This window comes from Monodelphis domestica, chromosome 4 (genome assembly GCF_027887165.1).
Source record: "Monodelphis domestica isolate mMonDom1 chromosome 4, mMonDom1.pri, whole genome shotgun sequence".
NCBI lineage: Eukaryota > Metazoa > Chordata > Mammalia > Didelphimorphia > Didelphidae > Monodelphis > Monodelphis domestica.
The window spans coordinates 384,405,733-384,428,386 of record NC_077230.1 but is presented as its reverse complement, the minus strand read 5'-3'; the positions used below and the strand labels follow the sequence as shown (position 1 = coordinate 384,428,386).

At 39.9% G+C, this 22,654-nt stretch overlaps 1 protein-coding gene across 9 annotated transcripts in view; it reads right to left on the bottom strand.

Moving 5' to 3' along the window:
* LUZP1 (leucine zipper protein 1) overlaps positions 1–22,654 on the bottom strand; it is a 107,555-nt gene that overhangs the window by 59,947 nt on the left and 24,954 nt on the right. For all 9 annotated transcript variants that reach the window (XM_056795602.1, XM_056795603.1, XM_056795600.1 and 6 more), the window contains exon 2: positions 18,328–18,484. The gene's annotated coding sequence lies outside the window, so the exon portion shown is untranslated. The remainder of the gene's footprint in view (positions 1–18,327; positions 18,485–22,654) is intronic.

The following is a 22,654-nucleotide window of genomic DNA, read 5'->3' as shown; positions in this document are numbered from 1 at the left end:
ATCTTTGAATATTCCATCCTCCTGATTCCAGGCTGGGCTGCACTCAGGCCATCCCAAAAAATTAACTATCTTGTCTTTTTTTAAATGTCTCCAAAAAAGGATAGAAGTATAAAACTTCAGTTTCCATTAAGATGGTTCCTCACTGCATTTCAGATTGAGGGTAAATTTAGGCAAAGTACTTCATATATCCTAAGGCCTCAATTTCCCCCACCTTTAAAAGAAGGGGATTCGTGTAGCTCTATAAGTCTGCCTAAACAGACCCAGATGATGTTGGAACTGGCAAGGACTTCAGAGATCACCTAGTCCAATGACATTATCTGATAGACAAGGAAACTAAAAAGAGTTATTCAAAGTCACCAATGCAGTCAAGTCACTGAGCAGAGGACCACAATGCAAGTCTCATAACACCAGAACCAAAGCTCTTTCCATATACCATAATGCCTCTCAATCTATCAAGGAAATGACCCCTGGGGAAATGGAGCATCAGTGACAGATCCCAGAAGGCAAGATATTAGCCTACGTATGGTCAGGAATTACATCTAAATGAACATATAGGTCTACAGGAACAGCTCAACCCAATGCCACTAAGTCCAGATAATTAAAACTGGGGATACTAATGAAGGTAAGGATGAAGGGAAGTCAAGATAGTCATCTGTTATCAGAACACCAACTAGAATGTTCTTATTCATTTCCCCAAGGGCTTGGGCAAGTCATTAGCAGAATTTTCCCATGGCAGCACTTTTGCTCTTCAATTCAAATAGGAAAATGGGTTGAGCATCTACTAATGCAAGTCACTGTGCTAACCCATTCTCGCCTCTTTATTCACTATTCAGCTTTCAACCACCCAGAACTAAATGTGGTAGACCTTTAGATGGAAGCACAAGAAAGGAAACTGAATAGAAACTAGATGAAAGGGTAGAAATTAGAAGGATAGAACAGAAGACAGGAATAGACCCTTGAATCAGTGACTTGTTAAAGAAAGAATAACAGAATTTAGAGCTGGAAAGAACATCAAGAGTCACCTATAGTCCAACCCCCTCATTTTACAGATGAGGAAATTTACAGTTTTAGGAACTCAGAAGTAAATTTACTCAAGGGTTTTATGAGTCCAAACCCTTCAGAATTACTTCTTGGGCAATACAAAAATTGAGGCTATTTGCCATACTCTTTATCTCTTTATAGCTAAGAAGTAGTGCCATATGGGGGGAGGGGAAGAGAAAGAGAGGGAAGGGAAGAAGGGAGGGAAGGAGGGAAGGAGGGAAGGAAGGAAGGAAGGAAGGAAGGAAGGAAGGAAGGAAGGAAGGAAGGAAGGAAGGAAGGAAGGAAGGAAGGAAGGAAGGAAGGAAGGAAGGAAGGAAGGAAGGAAGGAAGGAAGGAAGGAAGGAAGGAAGGAAGGAAGGAAGGAAGGAAGGAAGGAAGGAAGGAAGGAAGGAAGGAAGGAAGGAAGGAAGGAAGGAAGGAAGGAAGGAAGATTAAATTTAACTCTCCCCTGATTGTGAAAATGAAATTAACTAACTCTCCCCTGATTATGAAGATTAAATTGTAATCCCTGCCCATTTTTAGATTTAATCACCAAAGATGTAAACACCGCATTAACATTTGAGTGGGGGAGGTCTGTGACCCAAGTGTACAATAGTGGGTGACAAATCAGAATTAAACAGACTGCCCCTGGGCAATCCTAAAGCAAAGCTTCAACTGTGATTGGTAGACATGAAAGTGGAGGAAGGTACAGGAAGTGACACAAAAGAAAGTATCTTTAAAAGGGAGTTACAACTTCTTGAGTTGGAGTTCAACTTCGAGTTGAACTTCCTGTGAGAGGCAGTTCTTCATTCTTTGGAGTTGAGGTTGGTGAAGAATCTGCTGATTGGACCTGAGACCCTGTTCCTGGTGAGGCTGTTCTTAAATCTCTTCCTTTTGGACTGACATGTGGTGAGTGAAAAGGCTGACTCCTTTCCTAGATATTTTCTGAAAAAACTAGCCTCAGGAGAGACCTACCTCTTGAGAGAGACTTCCCCATGTGGCTTTGCTGAGGCCAACTAAGGACTAACTCTCCCTTGCCCAGGTTGAGCCAGGGAACAGGAGTAAATTACTTAGTGCTTAGGCTAGATATCTTACCCTAATCTCACTCTGATTTTCTTACTTCACTCTTTCTATATTATATAAATAAATTGAAAATAAATCTCTTTGGAATTAATATAAATTACTGGCAATCCTATCTTAAAATAATCAAGTCCAACCTTTTATAAAATTAACCCCTTTTTCCACTTACAGAAGGAAAGAAAGAAAATTCTTCCTCTGACAAATCCTAGTTGTATAATCTTATGCAAGACCCTTGACCTCCCCTGAACCTCAGTCTCCTGATCAATAAAATGGGAAGAATCTCTTCCCTGACTCTCTAACTGAGCCACTAAAAAGATATAATGAAATAAGAATTGTGTGCGTGCTATATAAAATATAAAACACTGTACAAAATTGTTTATTACTCAGTCACAAAAATCTAAAGATTCCATAACTCTTTGATATGATTAGAGATGTCCAGTCATGTCTTTTATGCTATACTTACTGAGGCAGGAAAATAAAAGTACCATGTTGAAGAAATTTTTTCAGTAGTAAATGTTGACATTTTAGGCAGGCAGACAGTCACAATGAATATTTACTGAGGCAACTATCATGTGCCAGGCATCGTACTAAGTGCTGTGGATACAAAGAAAGGCAAAAGACAGTCCCTGTTCTCAAGGAATGAATGCACAGTCTACAGCAGGGACAACATGAAAACAGCTCTTTATAAACAAGCAAGATATATAGATAATTGAAGAGAAGCAATAGAGAAGACAATAGTATCAAGGAGAATCAGGAAAGGCTTCTTGTAGAAGGTGAGATTTTAGACAGGGCTTAGAAGAAACCAGGAGGTAGAAATGAGGAAGGAGAAAATTCCAGGCATGGAGGCAGTTACTAAAAATGCTTGAAGCTGAAAGATGGAGTATCTTGTCTGAGGAACAGCAAGAAGGCCAGTGTCACTGGATCATGAACTATGTGGCAGGGAGTGAAGTACAAGTTGCCTGGAGGAGGCTACATTATGAAGTGCATTAAAGCAAGAGAATTTCATATTTGATTCTTGTAGTGATAAGGAGCCAGTGAAGTTTGTTGAATAAAGGATAGGGCTGAGATTCACATGGCCAGGCCCATGCTTTAGGAAAATTAATTTGACAGCTGAGTAGAGGATGGATAGACTGACTAACTGAGGAGAAACAATGAGAGCTAGTATCAAGGTGGTGGTTATGTGAGTACAAAGAATTGGATGGATGGATGGATGGATGGATGGATGGATGGATGGATGAAAGATCTTGTGAAGACAAAATCAGGGTTTGGCAATAGATTGTATTATAGGGGTTTAGGAGGTGGGGTTTTTTTCTTTTTCTTTTTTAAAATAGCCCTTCCCTTCTGTCTTAGAATTGATATAAAGTATCTCTTCCAAGGTAGAAGAGTGTTAAGAGCTAAGCAATTGGGGTTAAAAACTTGCCCAGGATCACACAACTCTGAAATGTCTGAGGCCACATTTGAACGTAGAACATTCCATCTTCAAGTCTGGCTTTCATTAAGCTACCTAATTACCCCAAGAAGGTGATTTTGAAAGAATGAGAAGCTGAGGACTTGCCGGAGGATAGGGTAGTACCTCCATCAGGAATACGCAGAAAATTCAATTAATCAGAAAATACCATTCATTACCAAAGATTTTCCCATCAGTTAAGATTTCAGGTTCTATAATACAGAATAAATGTACAATCAAAACATTTATAAGACTTTTGTTCTTTAATATTTAGAGCACCTCATTTTCTCCAGAGGGGGCTCTTCCTCTCTTCCTGGGAGATATGCTGACCATCCCAGACATAGAAAAAAGGAGAATGAGGCTTAGTTTTCTGCTGCTTCATCCACAAATACAGACACACTAAAACATAGTAAAGCCAAAGATTAAATCAATACCAAAAGAAATGTGACTGTTCCCATCTGACTTTTTCTTTTGGGAAAAATAAGCCAACCATAAGCCACCAGGATGCCTCTAAATACATACCATGATTTCCATTTTAAGGAGTGTAGTTAAGCAGTGTAGTTTAGTGGAGAGCACTGAATTAGAAGTCAAGCCACTTCGAATCCAATCTCACCTCTGTAACCCTCTCTAAGACTTATTTTTGCCATGCCCTCCTATGCCTGCCCCATTCTGGACACCTGGAAGGGCTGAAAAGTCATTGCTCCTCACCCTTGTTGGAAGATTTAAGGAGAATAGGATCCCTTCCAACTAGAGAGGGCAGAGGAAGGTGGCACCTAAGCTACATTTTGGCAGACAGGAAATGTACAGAAAGTACATTCAAGGAATGCAAGAGACAGTATGAACAAAGGCAGGAAGAAACTGGGGAATGGCAAACAGCCCAAGAGGGCTGATATGTAGATGGGGGAAAGCACCAGGAACAGCTGGAAAGGTAGAGTTAGCCCAGATGATAGAGGACTTGGTTGCCAGGACATATACTTTATTTGGGAATAATAATAGTTGACTTTATGTGGTGTTTAATTCATGTTGTTTTATTTGATCTTCATCACACTGGCCACCTGAGTGCCAGAGACAGGGTTTTAACCCAGGTTTTTCTAATACTAAACCCAGTTTTTTAGTCACTATCCTTCCCACTGCTTCTCAAGCACTGGGGAGCCAGTGAAGGTGTTTTGAGAAACAGAGAGGCATGCTCCTACACGTAGTGCAGCAACCACAAAGAATTAGCATTCAGAGCCAAACATCTTCCCTAACCACCACCACCCCCACCTCCATAGTCTAGAAAAACATGGGCCAGAATTTTAGCACACCATTTCTCTGATCAACTGCTCAGCTCTGTCTTTTCCTTTTGAGAACAAAACGAAATACTCAATCTGAAAAGCAAACAGCACAGACTTAGTCTTCAAGTCAAAGCCATTTTCTGGTCTCTTTCTATGTCACCTGGACTTTCAACCCTGGGTGTTTAACTTGACTTCAAAGCAAATGGCAGGAAGCAGCAAGGATCATGAAAGTGCCAATGGTGGCCAGCCCTGAATGGCATCCTGTGCCAATAATGGCATTCGTCACCCTAAAGCAATGTGGATTCTCTCCTGATAAATCCCCAACCAAAGTCTAAAGACTAGACGCATTAAATGGCTTATACTGAGCCAAGAAGAAATAACTCAAGCTGCCATGGGAAGAAAAGGCAAAAGCTGCAAGTTTCAATACAAAGGCAAAGGGAAGCTACTGACCACCCAGCCAGGACAACATTAGGTTGGATGGGGCACTTCTGGTCCACATTTTCTCTGGTTATGTTGAACTTTGGGATCAAACTGGTCAATTCTCACTAGAAAAAAGCATTGGCACTTGGCACTATGCTTTCAAATCAGCTATTTGGGGGGACCAAAAGTAAGAGAAAGGAAAAAAAAACAGCACCACTTTGTGGAGCAAAGTAAATCCTGATCTCACTGGCATGGAGAGGCCCGTTATAAATAACACAGTTCATTATTACAGGGATTTGGAGGTAAAACAAGTCAAATCATGTCCCAGACACATTAACTACAGAGAATGAGAGCCCCAGGTAGAGCCCTACACCTAGAAGGCAGGTGTGTTAGTACTCTTAAGGGCTTCTCAAACTCCCAAACTTCTCATACTTCCAACCTGGTAACCAGCTCATCCTCACGAAAAAAAGGGCATGGATTGAATCTCCTTAAGTATTCTTTCTCACTAATTGTTATGCTTATTGAAACTGGGGAGAAGGTTGGGATGGAGAAGGTATAGTTCTTTGGGTTTCCTTCATAATGTTCTCTATATAAAAGTAATACAATGAATGTTTCTCATCATTTGATGACCTGACCAGAATTTCTCCAAACCCAACCACCCCCCACCTCCCAAAAAACAACCTTGAAATTTTTATGTAAACTGAATTTTCGGGTTTTCTTAAGAGAAGACATGGAGCAACTAAGTGGCTCAGGAGATAGAGCACCAGGCCTAGAGTTGGAAGGACTGAAATCTGGCCTTACACTTCCTAGCTGCATGACCCTGGGCAAGTCACTTAATCCTAACTTCCTAGTGATCAACCTTCTGTCTTGGAATTGCTACAGAAATAGAAAATAAGGGTTTAAAAAAAAGGTGGTTTTTTTTTTACTTAAAAAAAGAGAAGCAAATGATTATTCTATTGCAAAGTTTAATAATATGGAAATAGGTTTTGAACAATGATGCAAGTATAACCCAGTGGAATTGCTTGTCATCTTAGGGAGGAGGAAGGGAAGAGAGGAGGGAAAGAACATGAATCATGTAACCATGAAAAAAAATATTCTAAACAAATTAATTTTTAAAAAGAGAGAGAAGCCATTAACCTTTCTAGGTCTCCAAAATGGGAATAGAATTTTAACTGCCTTGAGGTAAAGGCTGAGCCAGATAATTTTAAAAGAGTAAAACTAGATCAGAGGTTCTTAACCTAAGGTATATAAACTTAAGTTTTGTTTTGTTTCTTTAAATATTTTAACAATTATATTTTACTACATTTTGTAATTCTATATATTTTATGCATTAAAAAAATGATTCTGAGAAAGGTACCTAGGCTTCACCAGTCACCATCAAATAGGGTCCAGATACACAAAAAAAGGTTGAGGATCCTAGAACTTCCTCTCTAAAAACCCCTCCCCATATCTCTCCCTGTGATATTATGGATTATGGATATTATTTCCTCTTTTCTTTTCTAGTTGTGTGATCTTAGAAAAGTCACTTCCCTTCTCTGTGAGGCCTCGGTAAAACAAGGTCAATTCCCAAAAGACTTGTCTAGTCAGGCCTTTGTGTTATCTTACATTTCTCACCTAGCTGCCGCTTTACTTTGGGACCTCTCCTCCTTCGTCATGGCCTCAGGAAGCTCAAAATAACCTCATCATCCTATAAGATCCCATCAGCCTTGGGACCCCATGTCATCACTCCCCTTGGCCACTCAGATTGCTGGGTGGGACCATGAACTCCAAATCTCCATTTCAAAGAGAGTTCAACTCAGATCTATCCTCATTTCTCACTACTTCAGACTTCTCCACCAGGGTCTCAGGCAGGTCCCTATCCCCTCCTCACCCACACTTGGCTTTCTTTTGTGTGCCATCTTCTCCAAGGGCAGGACAGTCTTTTTCTTTTCATATTTGTATCCCCAGCATTTAACAGCTTAATTGTTTGCTGACAATAGCACCTCAAATACTCCATGTTCCAGCCAAACTGTCCCCTTGTCATTTCCTCATTCATTTCATCCCTGCCTCTAAGACTCCAAGCATAGGCTTTCTTCCCATGACCAAAATGTACCATCCCCTCCTCACCTCTGACTCATTATTCATTGCTCAGTTCCAGACCCTCCTCCTTTTAGGTATGGGTGAAGTTTGTCAAGGTCTTGTCTGACCCTATGATCCTGCACCTAGCGTCCTTTCCTGGTCCTTATTCACCTTAGGAATTACTTTGTGTGTTTATTTTATATGTTTTGTGTGTGTTTGTCTATGTATACTTTTCCTCTGCTGCAATATACATTCCTTATTATTATAATAGTATTATTCCTTAAGGAAAAGGAACAAGTTGCCTAGCATGAGTCTGGTGGCATAGTAGGACCTTATTGAATGTTCACTAAACTAAGTTGATTAAAGGTAAAGAGCCATAAAATATGAGCTATTATTATTTCCTCTTAAGGATAAATCCATCATCATCATCATCATCATCATATAAGGGCAGTGTGATCTTTACCCTAGCACCCAAGCACCTGTGGTATACTCAGTACATAGTACTTAACAGATGGGTGAAAAATAAATGCTGAATGATAGCTTTTTCCCATTCAACAACTCTCTTTGGTCACATCTTTATTATGGAAACATATACCATATTTATTATTATTATTTATCATATTTCTTGGTGCCTACAAACACCCTCAACACTGGTAGGACAAGCATTATCAACCCCTTTTTACAGATGGAAACACAAGTTCACAGAGGAGGAAGCAGGCTTTACCCTGGAATGGCAATGGGTGACCTGATCTGTTTTTCTTTCCTGTTCTCCTGTAGAGGTTGGACTAGATGGCCTCTGGGGTACCTTCCAACTCAGAGATGCTATGATTCTGTAAAGTGACTTACTTGTCCAAAGTCACACAGCTCATAAGATGTCAGAACTCGGGTATCCTAACTGCAAATCCAGAATTTTTGCCACTACAGCATGTGGCCTCTCAAAACAAGGGCTAGGATCACAGTATTCTTCCTAGCTTAATAACTAAGATTTCTCCTGACTGAAAACTGAACCAGGTCACGGGGTCCCATTATTTCAAACATCTTAAGGGCCAGGCTGTCTTCTTCGTATCACTCGTAGCACCTAGCAAAATAGTCTTTCTTTCTCTCTATCATATCTTTACTTTTCATCTTAGAATCATTCATTCTAAGGCAGAAGAGCAGTAAGGTCCTGGCTTTTGGGTTAAGTGACTTATCTAATCCAGATTTGAACCCAGGACCATTCATCTCTAGGCATGGTACTTTAGCCACTAAGCCACCTACTTGCCCTAATAATAGTCTCTTAATTGGTGCCCCAGCCTCAAAGTATCTCCTTTCTCCAATCCATCCATCAGACACAGCAGCCAAAGTGACATTTTCTAAAGCATAGGCCCCCCTGATCAAGAAGTCCCAGGGGCTCCCTATTTGTCATGTTCAGTTGTATAACCCCATTTGGAGTTATCTTGACAGAGTTACTGGTTTGTCGTTTCCTTCTTCAGCTCATTTTCCAGATGAGGAAACTGAGGTCAACAAGATTAATGTACTTGCACAGTCACACAGCTAGTCTGAGGCCAGAGTTGAACTCAGGAAGATGAGTTTGAAGGCTCCCTACCATCTACAAGATATAATGCAAACTCCTCTGGTTTTTTTTTTGTTTGTTTGTTTGTTTGTTTGTTAAAAGCTTTCTACAACTTGGCTCCACCTACCTTTCCACCAAGCTTTTTATGCATTATTGCCCCCCATCACTCAATCTAGAGTTTGACAAAACTAACCTTCTTTCTGCTCCTGACACACACCACTCCCTCCTCCACCATCTGTCCATCCCTTTGCACTGGCTGTCCCCCATGCCTGAAATGCATCCTTTTCCCATCTCTTTAATTCCCTTCAGCTCAAGCTCTACATGATCCCCTCAATGGCAGGTGCCTGAGGGCCAAATCCCCTCCTATAGACTTTATGCAAATTTTATATATAATCATGTTTCTACATTGCTTCCACTGACTGAATATAAATTCACCAAGGACCTATGAAGATCCAGCATCTCCAAAAACTCCGGGGACAGGAACTTTCTCTAGCAATGCAAATATTAACCTATCTGTGACTTATGAAAGCTACCTAAATATGAACTATCACTGTTACACAGCAGAGGGCAGGAGTGCCTTCATTTCTGTCTTTGTAGGACCAGTGCCTAGCATTGTCCCTGACACAGAACTGATTCATTTTTTGGTTTGTTTTTTCCTTTTAAATCCTTACCTTCCATCTTAGATTCAATACTATATATGGGTTTTAAGGCAAAAGAGCCATAAGGGCTAGGCAAAGTGTGTTAAGTGACTTGCCCAGGGTCACATAGCTAGGAAGTATTTGAGGCCAAATTTGAACCCAGGACATCCCATTTCTAGACCTGGTTCTCAATCCACTGAGCCACCTAGCAGCAAGTTCTTAAGACATTTTTTTTTTTAAGGAAGAAGCTCATTGGATGAATGAATGAACCTATCCAGTTACTTCTCTTCCCACCAGTTTGTTTCTGACTGCTAATTCCTGATGTATCCAAAACTGAATCACAGCCCTTTCTTCATGTTTGTGGGTAGAAAAAAAAAACTAACTCCTCCCCCTTCTATAAACCCATCTCCTTTTACTGATGGAATGGAAACAATTTCCAGGGTTTGGGGTTTTTTGTTGTTGTTATTGCTTCTGCTACAATTGCACCAAATTGAGAACCAAATATACTTAATCATGAGTTCTGGTGAGGAAGATGACAGAAACCACAGAAATGAGGGGGAAGCATAGTGTAATTGGAATAGCACTGACCTTGCAGCCAGAAGACCTGAGTTTGAGGTCTGACTCAACCACAAACTATGACTTGGAGACAATTACTCCTCGTGCCTCAGTTTTCTCCAGTGTAAAACAGGGATCATAATAATAACCAGCATTTCTATAGTATTGAAGGTACTCTCTCCATACATTATCTCATTTGGTCCTTCTAACATCTCTGTAAGGTAGGTACTACAAGGTCTAGTGCAAAGATTAGAATCCTTGTACTAACAAATTTATTATTAAATGAGATAATAAACTTAAGGGCATTTACACAGGATATCAGATATTATCAGGACACTAAAGACCAGTGATACAGAGAAAGTCCTCCTACACACCAAAAGACTTATAGCAACACTTTTTGTGATGGAAAAGAATTAGAAACAAAGTAGATGCCCAACAACTGGGGAATGGCTAACCAAATTGTGGTACATGGACGTAATAGAATATTACTTTGCTATAAGAAATGATGTGTATGTGATGAATACAACATCTGAGAAGATAAACTTGAACTGATGGAGAGTGAAGTGAAGTAAGTAGAGTCAAGCAAACAGCATACCAGTGACTACAAGAATGTAAATGAAAAGAATGAATGTTACAAAATTACAAAGATCAAAGAAGACACTTGAATAAATAAAAATGAGAAGACATCTCCAATCCACCCCCTTCATGACAAAGGGAGTTTACACAAGTTGTTATACATGTTTTCACACTTTTTCTTGTGTTGCTTTTTCCTTCTCTAAAAAATACTATTTGTCTATGAGATGGTTCTCTGGGAAGGGAAGGGATACCCAGGAAAACTATGGTAAGGTAAGAAACAAAAAATATCAATAAAAAGTTTTTTTTAAAATAAGCACTAAAGTCTTCCTCCAATTAATGTTATTTCATCAGCCTCCATTATTGTTCTCTGGCAGACTATATTTCACCCAAGTAAGTAAGTTTGGTGTTTTTTTTTCTAAACTACAGATATGTGGTTATTTTTTAGCCCCTGAGTTGCTTTAACATGTAACTCTTGCATCATTCTGAGTAGAGGAGACATAAATTTAAGTACATTAAAACACTCATCAGGCACACTATAGACTGGAAAAGAGAAGACTGAGTACTGTCTTTAAACCGGGAAGGGCTCTATCATGAAGAAAGAGGAATTATTTCCTTCTTTTTTTAAAGTATCACTTTTAAGATAGAAGAGTGGCAAGGGCTAGGCAAAAGGAGGTAACTGACTTGCCCAAGGTCACACAGTTAGGAAGCATCTGAGGTCAAATTCAAACCCAAGTCCTTCCAACTCCGCTCTATCCACTGTGCCACGTGGCTGCCCCTAGATATCATTTCAATATAACAACTTCCTAACAGTGAGGAATATTCAAAACTAAAATAAGGATGAGTTTCCTCATTACTGGAGGAATTCATCCAGTGACATAGATGGCCACTTGTTGATGATGACTTAAAAAGGATTCAAGCATCAGGCAAGGAGATAAGCTACCTAATCTCAAAGGGCCTTTTCCCAAGTCTAAAGTTCCTGGAGCCTTGAGGAACCCAAGTGACAGGAACACCAGACACACAGAGAACTGACACCACAATGGAAAATTGAACCTTGGAATCACTTTGCACTTCTGCAGTCTCAAATGTTCAGACTGAATCTATTAAAAGCTCAGACCTCTTTCAACATGCTTTGCATAGCAGTAAGCAGCTTGAGCTTTAAGGTATTTACAAAGGGACTGAATGCCATAACTATTTTATAGAGCAAGAGAATCCATCATCTTCATCCATGACTTTTTGCAGGCTACCCAGAAAGGAGGAGGCACACATTTATTTTCTCTCTCATTCTTCCTTTCTTTCTTCTAAGACAGAAGTTGCCCAGGATCACACAGCTAAGAAGTGTCTGAAGCCAAATTTGAACCTGGGTTCTTCTGACTCCAGGCCTGGCACTCTATCCATTGTGCTACTTATCTCTCCCTATGGCACACATTTTCAAATGATACCAAGAGAAGTCAATTCAGCCTTACTAGCCAATTCCATTCAAAACATTTATTTATTAAATATTTACTGTATGCAAAACAAGATGTAGTATGAATCAAGAAGTTCTGGGTTCAGATCCTCCTCCATCAAGTCCCAGATGTGCAAACTTGACCTCAACCTCTGAAACTCTCTGAAACTATAAATTACAGTTGCCAGTAGAGTTTCCACATGAAGAATTCACACCTAGATTAAATTATAAGATTATAGAATCAGAGCTGGAAGGACCATCTGACCCAATCCTCTCACTTTTATAAAGGAGGAAATCGAGACTCAGGGAGGCAAAGTGACTTACCTGGGGTCACAAAGATAATAACTGAATTATACATGATTTGAAATCAGGTCTTCCTAACTTCAAACCCAGCTGTCTATCCACTAAGCTACTGTACTATGACCAACGACTACACTGGGTACCAAGGATACAAAAATACATCTCAAGTAGCTTATAGTCTACTATGTAAATATAACTCACTTTAAGAATGTTATTAAGGGAGAGTTAGGTGGTTCAGTGGATGGAGAACTGGGCCTAGAGTTGAGGGGACCTGGGTTCAAATCCAGCCCAGGCAAGCCATTTAACTAGCCCTTACCACTTTTCTGCCTTGAACTAATACTTTGTATTCTAAGACAGAAGGTAAAAGTTTAAAAATAAGAGTGTGTATTATTACATCATAGACAGGCTAACTATGCAGGAGTGTAGGAATTCCCACACCAGGAGTTACTAATCCTTCCGGGGTTCTTTCTATAGATGAAGCAGCAGAGATAGACAGATAGAGACAGATAGATGGATAGATAGGAGGATAGATGGATGGATAGATAGCTGTGTGACTCTCTCTTCATTTCTCCTCACCTGTGAAACGGGGATAATAGCACCCTCACTACTGATCTTCCTGAGTATGGTAAGGAAATCACTTTCTGAAATATCCAGTGGTAGAGAGAGGACCAGGGTTCAAATGCTCATTCCCTGTGTGACCTTAGGCAAATCATTGAACCTCTCTGAGTTTCAGTTATCTCCAGATGTAGCTCTACAATCCTATAAGAAAGGGGAGGTTATTATTCTAGAACTATTTCTGTAAAGGAGAAGGGGAGGCAGGGAGAAGAGGAGAGAGAGAATGGAGGAGAGGAGAGGAGAGGAAAGATAAAGGGACTGGAGAAAAAGAAGGGGAGGACAAAGAAAAGAGGGTGAAAAAATTCCTCAGCTCTGCAGATGCAGATCAAGCTTGGGGGAGGGGCAGGGTTAACAAGCCCTTTTCATCCCAGAGATCGGGAATGCTGAAAGCCTCTGCAGCAATGCAGAGCCCATGCAGTGAATACTGCAGCAAAATCTGGTGCTGACTGCTCTGAGAGAGGAAACCAAGGAGAACAGATTCACACTTCCTTCGAACCTGAAAAACATGCCCGGAAACATGGTGGGCAGTCTGCCTGCCACTGGCCCCAGCCACAAAACAGAAATCACATAAAAGCAGCCCAACAGATTCAGTTCCCTGGAGCAACCCACATAATAGCAGCAAACCATCCGGGAGGCTCATTTTTCCAGGTGGAAACAGGAAAGCTGCTTTCTTAGCTCATAGGGAACCTGATACCCTCAGAAAGTGCCCTCTCAGCAGACTGGGCTGCTGGCCTCTCACAGGAGGGCCCCTGAAATATCCTATATCCTGTGATGTTTCCCCATGGGCTCTCCCCTGACAACAGGAAGATAATTCAATTCCATTCAACAAACACTTACTAAGTGCTTACTGTATGCTCAATGCCAGGAGAGAAACCAGTAAGGTAAGACATGTCCTCATGGACCTAGTAAGGTCTAGCAAGGGTTGAAATAAGATGAATAAAAGATATTTAATATTAGCTAAAAAGCCCAATAATATTGATGATGATGGTGATAATAGCTATCAGTTATATAGCACTTACATTGTGCCAAGCATCTTACAATTATTTTCTCATTTGATCCTCACACCTCTGAAAAGAAAGTGCTGTCATTATCCCCTTTTTACAGATAAGGAAATTGAAGCAAGTAGAATGTGAGGGACTTGCCCAGGATTACACCCCTACTAAGTGTCAGAGGTCACATTTGAACTCTTGGCCCAGCACTTTATTTCCTATACCATCGAGTTGCCCAGTAGTATATATACACCATCTCTACTGGGTGACCTTAGCCTCAATTCCCCAATGTAGAAAATGAGAAGTTTGAACTAAATGATCTCCAAGATATCTTCTAGCTCTAAATGTATGGTGCTATATACAGGATGCTACTTGAAGGCTGGCGAAAGATTAGGGAGAGAAGATCAGAGAATACTTCATGTAAGAGACAGTATTTATACTGCACTTTCTAGGGTAGATAAGAATTCAGCAGACAATTGGGGGAGGGCATTCCAAGTACAAAGGAAAGGGACACAAGCAAAGGAATGGAGAGTGGCAACCTCAAGAGGCAAATTCAAATGCCCAAAAACATGAGGGGAAAAAACATTACAAAACTGGAAAGTTAGGATGGCACTAAACTGTGAATGCCAAGGGTTTCTGAGGTGTTTTCCACCTCTGAGATTCTGGGAAATATGCTTTTTATTCTCACTGAAAAAGTTGAACTATATATTGCTGACTTCTGAAACTTATTACCTAATACCTTGACAAGAGCTGGGAATTTTTTTTAAATAAAGTGAGTGTTGTTAGATGATGGAATAGTTTTCCAAGGATCTCCTCGAAGTCTTTAAAGAAATTAGATACATTCTCATTTTTCTGGGATGGTTTATGTGGTCCTTGCTATTTGACTCTAAGCAAGTAATTTAGTCCTATTTACCTCAGTTTCCTCATCTGTAAAATGAACTGGAGAAGGACTACACCATTATTTTTGCCAAGAAAACTCCAATGGTGTCATAAAGAGTCAGGCATGACTGAAAATACAGAACAAGAAGTTATTAGGAAGTTTGGGGTACAATCAGAAGAAGCCTGTTTCACAGGGGAAACTTTACCTGAAGACAGGTATCATGCCATCACTAAGGCTTATCTTTTCTCAACTCATTGCACCATCCTAGCCTCCATTTTTTTGAAACCTTCCAGTTTGTCATTATCCTTGCTTAAATGCTATATACCCAACCTGAACACAATTATTTCAACAAGCATTTCCTAATACCTATGACATTATCCTTTGACCCAGCAATACTACTGAGATATACCAAATACCAAAGAGATCAGAGATAAGGGGAAAGGACCTATCTGCACCCAAAAGATTTTTAGCAGTCTTTTTTTTAAAAGATATTTTATTTTCCAAATTACATGTGATAACAATTTTCCACCTACATTTTCTGAAGTTCCAAAGTTTCTGAAGACCCAAATTGTCTCCTCTCCCTCCCTTCCCACTCTCTTGGAAATGGTAAGCAATTTGATCAAGGTTATAAATGTATCATCATGCAAAACATTTTTCCATATTGTTCATTTTTATAAAAGAACACTCATATAAAACCAAAACTCCAAAATAAAACCACAAATAAAGTAAAATGAAAAATCATCTGCTTTGGTCTGCATTCTGAGTCCAACAGTTCTTTCTCTGGAGGTGGATAGCATTGTTTGTCACAAGTCCTTTCGAGTTAGCAGCTCTTTTTGTAATGGCAAAGAATTGGAAACTGAGGGGGTGTCCATCACTTGGGAATTGGATGAACAAGCTGTGATAGATATGACTGTAACAGAATACTGTCATGCTATAAGCAATGATGAACAGAATGAGTTCAGAAAAACTCATGTGGAAGTTTAGGGAATTTATATGTACTGATGCAAAGTGCAGTGAGCACAACCAGGAAAACAATGTATACAGGAACAGAATATTGTATGATGATCAAATATGAAGGATTAAACCATGATCAGCAAAGTGAGTCTCCAAGATAACCACAAGGGACTCTTGATGAAAAATGCTATCCACAGTGAAAGAAGGAACTGTTAAAAAGACTGAGTGCAGGTCAGAGCATGCCATCTCCCACTTCATTCCTTCATGAAGTTTCTTTCGTCTGTGTGACATAAGCAATATAGAAATATGTATTACATGAAAGTATGGGTATAACCTATATCAGACTCTTCACCTCCTCGGGGATGGGGACAGTAGAAGGGAAGAAAATCTGAATTTTAAAATGTCAAAAAACAATTGTCAAAGTGTTCCTACATGTAACCAGAAAAAAAATAAATTAAAATAAATACCTATTGAATGTATGCAAGACTCTCTGCTAAGAACTAAAAACATAAAGACAAAGTAAAAAGAGAAACCCTGCCCTCAACGAGCTCCCGAGATGCAACATTTAAATAAGGAAAAAAACTAAAAAGAATTTTATTAAGTAGGGAGTACTAGAAAGGGGAGAGAGGAATGAAGAAACTAACAAAACACCTGAGCCAAGTCTTGAAGGAAACTAAGAGGCAAAGGAGAGTTGGAAATATATTCCAGGAAGGTGGAGGCAACCAATGCAAAGTCACATTCAAGGAACTTTAATGCAGGTCAGCCAGTTTGGCTGGGATGCATCAAGTGTAGGGTAGTCATACAAAAGAATCCTGAAAAAGTATGGGAGAACCAGACCATGCAGAGCTTTAAATGCCAAACTGAGGAATTTATGTCTGATCTTTAATTCAGTAGGGAGCCAGAGAGGATTCTCATGTAAGGGTTATTTTACATGGTATGTAAAACCTGTGCTGAGTAGAGGATGGATTAGTGAAGGGAGTACCAGGAAACAGCTATTGCAAATGCTCTAGATATGGTCTGACCACTAAAGGACCCTCAAAATTCATTTTTACTCAGTTTGCAGAATCCTTTCCCACATTTCCTCTTCCATCTTCTCCCAGCAATAGGTCATCCTCTAGAGTTAATGGAGCCCTGGGCAGCAACCTCAGCATGAGTCAACAATGTGATGTAGTTGCTACAAAAGCCAGTGTATAGGAAACTGCTTGAAAAGAAACACAGTGTCTAAGACACACGAAGTGGTAGACCTCACTGTCCGCCACGCTGCTACTGTATCCAATCTCTCAAGTACCATATTTTTAGAAAGATTAAAAAACCAGAGTGTGCTCAAAGGAAGTTGATGAAGGGGGTGAAGAAATAGAAAAACATGCCATCGCTTAAAGAATTAGGAGATGTAGGAGGCAGTGAGGTAGCTCAGTAGATTGAAAGCCAGCCTTAGAGATAAGGCTCAAATCTGGTCTCAGACTACGTCAAATCACTTAATCCCACTACCCTCACCACTCTTCTGTTTTGGGACCGATATATTCTATCTAAAACAGAAGTTGAGAGTCTTAAAGAAAATTAAGAGAATTGGAGATGTTTAACCTAAAAAGCATGGTGGTTGTCTCCTTTGCTTTGTCTCTTTGACAAACATTTATTAAGCACCTACAGTATGATCAAGAGCAAAAGAGAAGAGCATTGAAAGAGATCCTTTCTAGCTGGAAGAAGGGACCATTGAAGGCTTCATAGAGAAAGTGGTACCAGAGTTGAGCCTGCCACAAAGTGGGCAGGCTGAAAATGAGGAGGCCACATGCTTAACTGTGTAAGAGGAGGGAGACGACCAAATAGGATTAGTAGACAAAATGAAACTCTGAACCTGGGTGTCAAGAAGGTCCAAGTTCAAGTCTAGCCTCAACTATTAGCTGGGTGACCCTGGATAGTCACATACCTTCTCTCGCCCATAGTTTCCTAATATGTAACATGGAGGTAATGACAACAGCTACCTCCAAGGTGTTGGGAGGATGAAATGAAATAATAAGGGCTTTGCAAACCTTACAGAGAGCCATATAAATGTTAGCTATCAGATATCAGAAGGAAAGGCTTAGCAGTCTAGTCTGTTTGCAATGTAGAACGCACACGGGAAAGGAGCAAGACATCTGGCTTGAAAGATAAGAAGGCACCCAATTGTGAAAAAGCCTTAAATTTTAAGCTAAGGAATATCGTTTCTCTTACAGAAAACAGGATAGCTTTGTATTTTATGCTAGTCATAATCTGACTTTCTCCTACCTTTCCAATTTTATTTCATCTTAGACCCTTATACCCTCTCTGTTCCAAAGTGTCCTGTTAACTATTTCTCACAAGCACAATATTCCATCCCCCACCTCCATGTCCTTGCACAAGTGGTATGTGTCCACCTCCCAGGATCCTCAGCTTCCGTCAAAGCACAGCTCAGATACCACTTCCGACATCCCTATAGACCATCTTCCTGACCCCTCTTCTCACCCTTGAAATTATTTTTGTTACTTTAAACCTCCTTTCTGTTTACTTACTTGTATATGTGGTCTGTCCCCTCATTAGAACCTAAGATTGTTTGTATCTCCAGCACCTAGCAGGGTGACTGTCACATAGAAGACATGTAATAGATGCTTGCTGAATCCAAGAGGGAACCACTGAAGAGCTCTGAGCTGGGGAATGACTGCCTCCAACCTGAAAGGAGCAAAGGGTACAAGTTGAAAAATGGCTCATTTCAGCTTAATAATAATAACAACAACATCAAAATAGTACTTCTATAGCACCTTAAGGGTTAAAACATTTTACAAATGCTCTCTTATTTTACAAGGAGAATTGTCCTAAGAATCAGAGCAGTCTAAAGACAGTTTTGGAGGTCTGCAAACAAAGGTACACCTTGTCAGGGATGCTATAGAGGAGATTCCTGCCAAGGTCCAAGTTGGGCTAGATAACTTCTAAGGGTCCTTTCCAAACACTAAAATTCTGGGATTCTACAAGCTGAATCCTAGATACAAATCCAAAGAACTATCCAAATTCCTTTGTTGTACTATAACACTATTTGGTGAATATTATTAGGAGTATTAGACTAAAAGATATTTGAAAGCAAAACCCGTTTGTCTTTTTCACTGTGGTACCCCTAGCACCAGACATGGAGAACATAGTAGGTGCTTATTAGTAAGTGTTTGTTGCATCCATAGGATACCAGGACCTAGGATATGTCACAGGACCACAGGACATGTGGAAGGGATGTTTAAAATCATCTCACCCAACTCTTTCCCTTTACAGATGAGATCTGAAAAATCAAGCTAGAACATGAAGAATTTCTCATTAGACTTGCCCTAATTTTTTGGAGTTTTATGTTTATTTTTAAATGGTTCATTTAAAATACAAATCATGGGGGCAGCGGGGTAGCTCAGCGGACTGAGAGTCAGGCCCAGAGATGGGAAGTCCTGGGTTCAAATGTGACCTCAGACACTTCCTAGCTGTGTGACCCTGGGCAAGTCACTTCACCCCCCCCCCCATTGCCTAGCCCTTACCACTCTTCTGCCTTAGAATCAATACACAATAATGATTCCAAGATGGAAGGTAAGGATTTAAATAAAATCAAATACAAATCATAACTCTATTACAAAAATGAAAAAATATAGAAATAGAATTTAAGTGATAATATATGTATTACCCATTGATATTGCTTGTCAACTCTGGGAGGAAGGAGGGAAGGGGGGGACAATAAGAATCATAGAATCATGAAAAACTTTTTAAAAAACAAAATAAAATAATTTTGAAGACAAATCATATAAACAAAATCACATAGGAGAGTTCTCAGATGATTTCAAACTACATCATTAGTTTCATGAACCATCACAACACAAGATATGAAAAGGAATATGATAAATATATTGCAATGTTTACCACAAGCAATGCTGAAAGTGGGAAATTCCACAGTTGGATTAGGGGAAGACAGGAAGGAAAAAAACTAGCAAGTCCAATCAACATTAACTTGGAGCTAGGACAGCTAGATGGCTCCGTGGATTGAGAGTAGGATCTATAGTCAGGAGGTCCTGGCTTCAAATCTGATCTCAGACCCTACATGATCCTGGAAAAGTAATTTAATACTAATTGCCTAGCCCTTACTACTTTTCTCCTTTGGAGCTGATACTTAGGATTGATTTTAAGATAGATTTTAAGACATATATATAGAGAGTCCTATAGCAAGGCCACCAATGGTGCCATGCCAGCCTAACCCCATCATTTCCAGCAGGTCACAGAATGAATATCAAAGCCCAACAGCTAGTTACTTAATTCATAAAAATTATAGAATCTGGAGACAGAAGCCACTCCCAAGTTTATCTAATCTAATATGTTTTACAGATGGAAAAAACTTAAGAGTACAGATTGGGAAATGCATTTTTTTGGATATGGCTAATGAAGAAATTTTGTTTTACCTGACTACATATTTGTTATAGGGACTTTGTTGTACTTTTTCAACTAAGGAAGAGAGGAGGTGGGATGGAGAGTGGGGAAGTAGAAGAGAAGGTAAACTCTGATTGATTTTTTCAAAATAAAAGTTAATTTTTAAAAGTTGAGTTCAAGAAGGGTAAAATACCTTGCTTCCTGAGATCCCAGAGAGAGTAAATAAAAGAGGCCCCCATATTTTAAATCCAGGGTTCATTTTACTATGACCCACTGGGAAAATAGGGTGAAAGAATGGCAGAAGGGGCCTGACACAAAGGAGGGAAGGCAATGACCAGAGAGAATTCTGATCCCAGGAGAAGATGCTGAGCAGTAGTCATGTCCTGGGAAAGAACTTTGTTTTAATAGACATATACATGTATGTTCACACATACAAACCCACCTCAGAGAAAGCAAGGAACTCCAGTCAATGAAACAAAAAATGGGTCCATTTGCTATCTATAGGCCACATTCTCTAATTTGTTATAATTTAACTTTCTCAAGAGCTTTTCTTTAGGGATTCCATTTCAGTGGTCTATTCACAATACAAACAGCAATATTTTGCTGAATCTTTTTAAAAGAAACTCAAACATTTGGCATCTGCTTTAGCAAAAACTGGTTGACACAATCTTCAATCTAATCCAACCCATTGGGTATCTATTAAGTACCTACTAAATGCAAGACAGGGCAGGGGCCTAGAATCAAGAAGACCTGAATTCAATCTAGGCATTTACAAGCTGTGTGACCCTGGACAAGTCACTTTACCTTGTTTGCCTCAGTTTCTTCATCTGTAAAATGAGCCGGAGAAGGAAATGACAAACCACTCCAGTATCTTTGCCAAGAAAACTCCAAAATAGGTCACATAGAGTTGCACAACTGAAATGATTAAATAACAACAAGAAAAATGCCAAGCACAATGCTAGGTGCTAAGGATGCAAGGAAAAAACAAAAAGTAGCCTCTATCCTCAGGGAGACCACATTCCACTGGAAAGATAATAGTTTGTAAACAAACAATTAAAGTACAAGGAAAGAAGTAAGTACTAATAACTAAAGGCTAGGGTAAGTGGAAACCAGGAGGCCATTATAGACCATATAGGCCATTATAGATGGCACCTGAGATGATCCTTGAAGGAAAACAAGGATTCTAAAGGCAGAGATAAAGAAGTAAATCCTAGGCCTAGCAGACCACAACTCATAATGCCTGGAGGCACATTATGGAATGTGTATTTTTGGAAACAAAGAATTGCCCAGTTTAGTTGTTAGACCACAGAGTGAACAAAAAGGAATGGTAGGAAATAAAAGCTAAAAAGGTAGGTGGGAGCCAGGGCAGGAACTGGATTGTTTTCATCAATGTCTACAGAAGTGAAGCAACCAAAAAACTCAAACTCAGCAGGTATCACTGGTGTTTTCCAGCACAAGTAGAATCATAGGATTTAGAGTCAGAAAAAACCTCAGAGACCCTGGAGTCCATCCTCTTTTTACAGAGATTGAGGGTCCAGAGGCAGCTTGGTATCACAACAGATGGAGTGCCAGGCAAGGAATAAGGAGGACCTTGGTTCAAATTTGGTCTCAGACATTTCCTAGCTGTGACTCCTGTCACCTAAGCACAATTGCCTAGCCCTTGCCACTCTTCTGTCTAAAAACTGACACTAAGACAAAAGGTAAGGATTTAAAAAAGAAAAAGCAAGTGGGGTCCAGTCAGTTATTCCACAAACATTAAGGATTTACTATGTGCCGGAGTGTACATTAAATTCGGACAATACAAAGATAGGCAAAAGCAGCCCCTTTATCTTCAAGGAGCTCCCATTCTAACTGAAGTCGCACCTAACTAATTATGTACAGGCAAGACCTTGGGCAAATTAGTATGAGAGATGGTCAGTGAAAATGCCTGGGGTCAGGAGATTGTTTATCTTGTGAGAGGAACAGCCAGGAGGCCAGTGACATCAGACTGAAGAGTCCTGGGATGGGAGTCAGGTGTGATAATACTAAAAAGGCAATAACACATTATGAAGGGCTTTAAAAGTCAATGAGGGGAAATTTCTATTTGATCTGAGAGGTAATAAGCAACCACTAGAATTTATCTGGGGGACAAGGAGCAAGTTCAAAGCTTTAGGAAGACCATTTTGGCAGAGTAGGAAAGAAATTTGAAATAAGACCAACCAAAAGCTTACTGCAATGTAATAATGTGATAAATGTGGGGTGATAAGAGCCCACACCAGAGTAGCTGCAATGTTAAGAGGAGACGGTATAAGAGATTTTTGTGAGAATAGAATTGACAGGACTTGACAACTTGATTGGATATTGGAGGGGGAAAGTGAGAGACAATGATAGCAATGAGGTTGCAAGCCTGGGTGCCTGGGAGGAGGGTGATTTCCTCCTCAGTAAAAGAAATGTTAAGGAAGAAGGAAGGATTCG